The sequence below is a fragment of the Gossypium raimondii genome, chromosome 1 (genome assembly GCF_025698545.1).
Source record: "Gossypium raimondii isolate GPD5lz chromosome 1, ASM2569854v1, whole genome shotgun sequence".
NCBI lineage: Eukaryota > Viridiplantae > Streptophyta > Magnoliopsida > Malvales > Malvaceae > Gossypium > Gossypium raimondii.
Genome location: NC_068565.1, coordinates 41224093 through 41232869, shown reverse-complemented (window position 1 = coordinate 41232869; position 8777 = coordinate 41224093).

Here is an 8777-nt window from a genome sequence, read left to right as displayed (position 1 = left end):
TAATTGCGAACCCAGTACACTGGAAGAATCTTTGGTTTACATATGCATGACCACTGAAGAGGAGATGGTCAGGCATTTGGTAGCTAAGGGAATCCAACTGCCCAACTTTACCTACGATTTCGAAATCATTAAAGAGGAGTGTCAATTAAGCAACTTGAATGAAGGGTTAATTCTCCCTCTTTATATGCTAGAGGCAGATTTCCATCTTCCACTGTATTCCTTCTTTTACGCGATGTTGAACGACTATGGAATTGCACAGGGGCAACTTGCAGGCCTCTCGTGGTGGACACTGGTGGCCTAATTCATAGATTGTAGTATTCAAAGGGAGCTGCCCTTTATTGGCATTTTTTTAGCACATATACCAGCTGAAGGTCATCACCCAAGGGGACTTGGTTGGAATGGTTCATTTTAGTGCCAGCATGTGTAACACCCCTAACCCGTCTCCGTCGTCAGATTAGGGTTATAGAGCATTATGGTACAAATCAGAACATTTAACTTCAAAACATAAGAAATTATGCAATTTAAATGTTAACATTTAATTAATCAACTTAAATATAGTAAGAATACATTTACAGACCTTAAACCGAGCCTATGAGACCCTAAAAATAGCTTGGAAATATTCTGGGATCAATTAAAAACAAAATAAAAAATTTTGGAAAAACTTGAAAATTTTGAAAACAGGGGTCACACGGTCGTGTGGCCAGGCCATGTGACATAGCCCAGACCATGTGAGCATTTGAAGTATGGACACACGACTGTGTCCCAACCTGTGTGTTCGCCCGTGAGGGTATTCAAACTAGGGCCACACGGTCGTGTGCCAAACTGTGTGCATATTTGAAATATGGTCATACGGCCATTTCTTAGACCGTGTTACATACTAACTTGAAACACACAACCGTGTGGCGTGATTGCGTGTGGCACATGACCGTGTGACATCCCATGTCCTAGGCTGTGTGCTTCATAATTTTCCCCTAAAATAAGCCAAATTTAACCCTAAAACTTGCACACCAAGGCACATCATTTCTACATGCATTCATATGTCCAAAAAACCTTCAAATACACTCCAAAATATACCAAATCAACCATCCTATAAACCTAACCAATATGCCATCAAAAGGCACCACAATTCATGCCAAAATTAGTCAAAACCAAACATTTATCCAACACCAAACTACATGGTACTTAGATTCATCAAAAGCAATATATATTCACATAACTAAATGCCATTCAATCATATCATCAATAACCACTTTCAAAATTCTACAATTCCAACTCAATCAACATCTTAAACATACGTAATAGAACTACTCAACATTCCATCTCTTTCTATACACATTTAAACAACTTATAATATATACATACATCATCATAAATATCAACCAAAATACCACAAGCATTTACAACAAAAACCATTTGATCAAGTACCAAAACATTTATACATGTTACCAAATGTCACCAATTCAAATACCATACATAAATGACAAGGATAAGTCAAACAAAAAAATCCTAATACATGCCATTCATAACCAACTTCAAAATGACCTAAACATTTACCAAGATAAAGGATGGATAGTGTGAATGCCTCGACTTGATCTTCTGACCAACTAAGCTTTTCGTGATCTACAATGAAAAATACAAATAGCGTGAGCATGTAATGCTTAGTAAGTTCGAATAAAGGAACACATAACTCACAAATAAAATTACTTTACATAAAACATATATTATTTGAATAACCTTTTTAATCCATAAAATATTTCAATCAATAACCTTTTCATCGATAACCTTTTCATCCTTTTCATTGTTTTGAGAGTGCCATGGTATCTTTCAACCACGGTCTTTTCCTTTTCGAGTATAATGCTATGATATATCTCAATCATGGTCTTTACCTTTTCTCAATTTAAGAAAATCCAAACACCATTTCATAGAAACATATTTAAAGATATAAATTTACATCATAATTTTCAAATGAAATAATTTAAATGAAATAGAAACTTACATTGAATAACACAGATGCAAAAGTGGAGGTGACGACTAATCCAAAACCTTAGCTTTACCGCGATTTAAGTTCGGTTGATTTGTTTCTTGATCTAAACAATAATTTCACTCAATTAAATAATTCAAATAGCTTAAACTAATTAATTCAAACTTATAGTCTATTTTAATGTGAATTTACAAAATTAACCCTAGCATTTTAACTTTTACTCAATTTAGTCCCTAAACTCAAAACTTACAAATTCACCTTTTTAAACCAAAAACCATGCTAGCTAATTTTTAATAGCTTCACAAACAATCCATATTTTCCACTCTTTCACATAATTATCATTGAATTATACTATTTTCTCAAATAAGTCCTTGAACACAAATTCATCAAAAATCACTTAACAAAATACTTATATCTAGCTACCAACTTTAATAATTCACCAACTACATTCACAACACATCAAATTTATTCATGGTAAGTCCTAAAATTTTAACAGTTTAAAAAATTGACCTAGGGCTAGCTAAACTAAGCTAATACGAGCTCAAAAACATAAAAATTACTAAAAACGAGACAAAATACCATACCATGCATGTGAATTTGACAAAGTCCGAAAGTTTCCTTCTCCCTTTAATGATGTTTCAGTTTTTAGACAAAAGAAAATGGAAGAAGATGATGAAAATTTTTATCATCTTTTGTTTAGTTTTTCTAATTTACCTAACTACCAAATTAACCTTTAAAAATAATCAAAATTACACTAAAACTAATCCACAGACATCCACTAACTTAAGATATGGTATTATTACCCACTAAGTCCATTAATTTAAGATTCCATAACCACTTGACCCTTTTAACTACTAGAAATAAACTTTGCACCTTTTTCAATTTAGTCCCTTTTACCTAATTAGCTATTTAAACGTTAAGATTTCTTAACCAAATTTTAATATGACCTAAATAAATACTTTAAATAAATATTTAAACCCTAACTCTTTGGTCAGAATTGTGGTCCCAAAACCAATTTTTCTGACACCCTAGAAAATGTGTTTTTAGAGTTTTCCCTCCTAAAAGAATTTTCGTCCTCGAAAATCATACCAGAAATAGGTTTAGGTATTGCACTTTCATAGCTTCTTCTAGTTCCCAAGTAGCTTCCTCGACTCCGTGACGGTGGCAAAGACCTTTAACCAAAGCTGTACGTTTATTTCTTAATTCTTTAACTTCTCGAGCCAATATTCTAACCGGTTCCTCACTATACAACATATCAGGTTATATTTCCACTTTAGCTGGCGAAATCACGTGTGAAGGATTCGATCTACACCGTCGTAACATCGATACATGGAAAACATTATGTATTTTTTTAACTCCGATGATAAAGCTAAACGATAAGCTACTGGTCCAATTCTCTCAATAATTTCATACAGCCCGATGAAATGCGGACTGAGCTTTCCTTTTTGACCAAAACAGAGAACTTTCTTCCATGGCGGTACTTTCAAAAACACTCTTTCACCGACTCAAAATTCAACATCTTTTCTTTTCAAACCAATATATGATTTATGACAATTGGAATCAGCTTTCAAACAATCTCGTATCATCTTGACTTTTTCTATGGTTTCACGAATCAGATCAATTTTGAAAAACTATTTCTCATTCAATATAGTCCAGTATAATGGAGTTCTACACTTTCAACCATACAAAGCTTCATACGGGCCATTTTAATGCTCATTTGATAACTGTTATTATATGCAAATTCAACTAACGGAAGAAATTTCTCGTAGCTACCTTCAAATTCCAAAATACAACAACGCAACATATCTTCAAGTATCGAAATCACTAGTTCTGATTGGTCGTTTGTATGTGGATAAAATGCAGTACTAAAATTCAATTTCATGCCCAAAGCTTCATATAATTTACTCTAAAATCTAAAAGTAAATTGTAGATCTCGATAAAAATAATAGACAACGACACACTGTGTAGTTTAAAAATCTTAACAACATATAACTCTGCCAACTTCTTGAGTGGATAATTTGCAGACTTATTTAGACAATAAATAATAACCCAAATGACATCTTTGTTTCTCAGAGATAGTGGTAATCCTGACACAAAATCCATGGTAATTCGTTCCTATTTCCACTCTAGAATAGGCTGAAGTGATCCTGAAGGTACCTGATGCTCAACTTTAACTTTTTGGCAAATCAAATTTTTCGACACAAATTCTGAAATATCACGTTTCATACTTGGCCACCAGTACATTTTTTAGATTATTGTACATTTTGTTACTACCAGGATAAATCGAGTAACTGCTACTCTAAGTTTCTTGTAAAATCTTCTATTTAATTTTAGAATTTTTTGGAACATATAATTTATTTCGAAAGTATAAACTATCATCTGTACCAATAGGAAAGAAAGACTAAGAATAAACCAAAAGCCTAAAAGAAAGAAAAACTGAAAACTAAAATTACAAAGAAAAATTCAAATATGAAAAGCTGTCCTTAAACAAGTGTTTTAAGAGCCTATTTATAGAGTTAGGGTTGCCGTTGTCCTCAACCCTAGGTCAGCTAATGTTCTCGTGTTTAATTTACATTGTGTAGACCAAAACGCCCCTAGCTCGTTGTGTTTCTCGTACAAGGCCGATTTCATGACACCCAAGTCCCTGTGTTACGACATTGAAGGCAGTATTGTTAAGTTCAATTTTGAGCTTGATTTATTCAACTAAATTATTGAAATTATTGATTAAAATTTGAGCAATTGAATTTTAAATTAGTCTAAATTACAGAAAGAACATCCCATGCCGTAATAATGTATTTTTTTGCTCCAATTCAATAATTTAATGTTAAATTTTTAAGTCATGTGCAGGTGAGGGGGATTTGGATGTCCGTATGGGCTCAATTTGGAATTTAATCTGTATGAATAAGCTGCTAAATGACGATCACATGCTGGTTGAAAGAATTAAATTAACATTGGGACAAAATTCGGCCCGATTGGATGTTCAGCAGGCCAAACATGTGACAAAATCAGCAAGGAAATTATTATTAATTCCCTCAATTTCCTTCTTGCTAGCGGTGGCCAACTCCAATTGAATCAAGGAATTAACTCAGCCTTGAAGAGTTTAATTGAAAATAAAACTCTAGTAGGCTGGAACTAATTTTATGCGATGGGTTCAGCTAGGAAAAGGGGGATAAGATCAAATTTAATTTTGAATTGTTTGAGGTTATTATCCCATAAATAGAGATGACCAGCAGCTGGAAAAGTCGTCGAAAAACAGAGAAAAATACAGCAGCAGAGAGGCGTGGCCCCCGAGCGAAGGAAAGCCTCAAATTGAATCAGCAGAAGCTGAACAAGCATTTGAAGTAGCAGCCCAGAATTTCAGCTAATCGGAAAAAGGGAAGCTCGACGATTGGAGGAATTTTCTTCTCCAAGACTCAGTTTGTAATTTATGCTGATTACAATTGATTCTTATTTTGTTTCAATTGCTATGAGTGGCTAGAATATCCAAGCTTAGTTAGACACTTATGAAACCTAGCACAAGAAATTTGTGGATTTATTTTGTTTAAATTTGGATTTAGCATTCTTGAGTTGCTTGCTTTATCGTTCAAGGAATTTTTCTAAATCAATTAGATTGATCACCTACTTAATTTAGGACTTTTCTCATAATCATCTAAGTGTAACTGAGTAATCGAATTTCTTAATTACACTTAGAAATAGTGATGATTAATTGGCATGTCGCTAATTGAAGCAACTACGGATTTAATTTTGGAAGCCGCTGGAGGATTTTCTTTAATTAACACAAGGTGAAGTCTCTAAAAAAAACTGAATGCACTTTTAATTAGTCAACAAAGAATAATTAAAGGTAGGATTTCAATTATGAATGTTCTCTAATTGAATTTAAATTTACTTGAGATAGGAATTCACTTCGTAAGTGCATTTTCAGCCTTGCTGCTAGATTGGAGTACTAAAATAATTTAAGATCGCGAAGGACTTGTGCTTGGTGGATTAAGGCGTCAATAACTAAGCATCCATTCTCTTTAATTTGACAATTTTTTAGCATTCACAATTTAAGCTACAATTTATTCGTTAATTTAGATCATTATTAGCAAACCCCCCATTTTTCCTTTCTTGTCTGCATTTTATATTACCTTAATTACAATTACCTTCAAATAGATTTAATGCGAACTTCTCTGTGGGATGATTTCCTATTTACCCTATATTACCAGGTAATGTTGGTTGAATAACAGATTTAATCTGGCGCCGTTGCCGGGGAAGCGACGTAGTCAAAATCTATTTGATTTTCAGAACTTATTTGTTTTCTTGTTTTTGTCTATGCAGGTAGATTAGTCCCTATAGTATATGTTATTAAGGAGCGGACGATGAACATCCAAAGATTCTATTAACATCACTGATCGGCAAGCCGACTATCATAACCCCCACGTTGAACCTAACATTTCAGAGGATAGCAACATGGCCAACCAGACTATGAAGCAATTGGCTGCACCTAACTTGGCTGCACAACCACCATCTATCACTTATCCCGCCCTTGATAGGCCATTAAAACTTAATTCAGGATTTCTGAATTTGTTGCCGAAATTCAATGGACTACCACGTGAGGACCCTTACCGTTATATTAATGAATTTATAATAACTTGTTCGACTATGCAGCCAGATGGTATTGAAGAGGAACAAATCAAGCTTTGAGCCTTCCCTTTCTCGTTACAAGGTTTGGTGAAGGACTGGTTATATTACATGCCGCCAGGTTCATTCACAACTTGGACAGGGTTACATAAAGCTTTCCTTGAGAAGTTTTTTCCGGCATCAAGGATAGGGTCGATTAGGAAAGAAATTTGTGGAATTAAGCAGCTAGTAGGTGAGTCACTATACGAGTACTGGGAAAGGTTTAAACGGCTATGTGTGAGTTGTCCACAGCATCAGATTAGTGAGCAGCTCTTAGTGCAATATTTTTATGAGGGGTTGGCCCCACAAGATCGAAGAATGATTGATGCAGCGAGTGGAGGCGCATTGGTTGATAAAACTCCGGAGCAAGCCCGAAATTTGATCGCTAACATGGCGCAAAATACACATCAATTCGGTTTCAGGAGGTCCGATTTGGGTAAACGAATGGATGAGGGCCAGTCGAGTATGATGGAGGCTCAATTAGCTAATTTAACAGCTATGGTAAGTAAGTTGATGGCTGGAGGTACTGCGAAAGCTTCAATTTGTGGCATTTGTTGTTTAGAAGGACATACGACAGATATGTGTCCGACATTACAGGAAGGGGAAGCTAACGCCGTCTTTCCAAATCAGAGGAGGTATGATCCATACTCAGCTACTTATAATGAGGGATAGAGAGATCACCCTAATCTTAGATATCAAAACTGAGCTACGCCTCCAGGATTTGAGCAGCAAAATTCTCGATCATATAATTCGTCACAGCAAGAAAACCTTAGTGCTGAAACCAAGACCCATACCATGCTTGAACAAATGATGAAGATGATGGCTGACCAGAAGAAGGAAACTGATGGAAGGTTTCAGTCTTTGGAATCGGCAGTGAAGCAGTTGCAAACTAGTGCCTCGTCGACCAACGTTAATCTTGGGAACTTGCAAGCACAGGTAAAAAACCGGTTACCATCACAGCCCGTGGCAAATCCGAGGGATAATGTCAGTGCTATAACTTTGCGAAGTGGGAAGGAGTTGAGATCGATACTAAAGAAAGTCCAAAAAAGCGACGAGGAAGATGAAACTAACGTAAAAAAGGTCCAATTTAGTGATAGAGCAGAGGAGAATTTAGCCTTACCGAAGGCTGATTTACAACCGTCGCAAGCAGCTCCAAAGGAAGCAGGGAAATCACGTTTACAACAGCTTACTGCTTCACGTGATGTAGCAAATTTTGAGCAGGAAACAAGGGTTCCCAAGCTTCGAGCACATGCAAGTCTGAATGCTAATAACCAACCTCGGTCTTATGTGCCGAAGGCACCATTTCCACAGCGTTTGAGGAAGGAAAAGTCAGACAACGTCAATGCCGAAATTCTAAAGACTTTCCGCAAGGTACAAGTTAATATTCCATTGATTGATGCAATTAAGCAAGTGCCTAGATATGCTAAGTTTTTAAAAGAATTATGCATATCTAAAAGGAAATTAATTGGAAATGAGAAAATTAGCTTAGGCGAAAATGTATCTGTGGTATTTCAAAAGAAACTCCCAACTAAATGCAAAGATTCGGGAATGTTTTCGATACCTTGTAAGATAGGAGACCTTAACCTTGATAGAGCTATACTTGATTTGGGAGCTTCTATAAATGCCATGCCTAGGAGTATCTACGATAGGGTTCAATTAGGTGCACTAAAAGACACAGGATTGATAATTCAACTTGCAGATTGGAGTAATGCCTACCCTGATGGTGTTTTAGAAGATGTTCTAGTGTAAGTAAATGAGTTAGTCTTTCCAGTTGATTTTTATGTTTTAGACATGAGACCTAACGATAATTCAATTGATGTGCCCTTACTCTTAGGAAGACCTTTTCTTAAGACAGCTAGAACGAAAATTGATGTGCATAAAGGGAATTTAACTATGGAATTTGATGGTGAGATAATTAAATTTAATATATTTGATGCTATGAGATATCCCACTGATATTAATTCCGTATTTACTCTTGATGTAATTGACAATTTTGTTCAAGATGTCTATGAATTAGGGGATGATGACGAGTTGAAAAGCGTTCTAGCTAAGAGCATTTTTGATATCGACAAGCATGAATTTATCATTTCTGATTCCTTAATAAATTCAGTTTGTGCATTAGACTCGCCTCGATTAA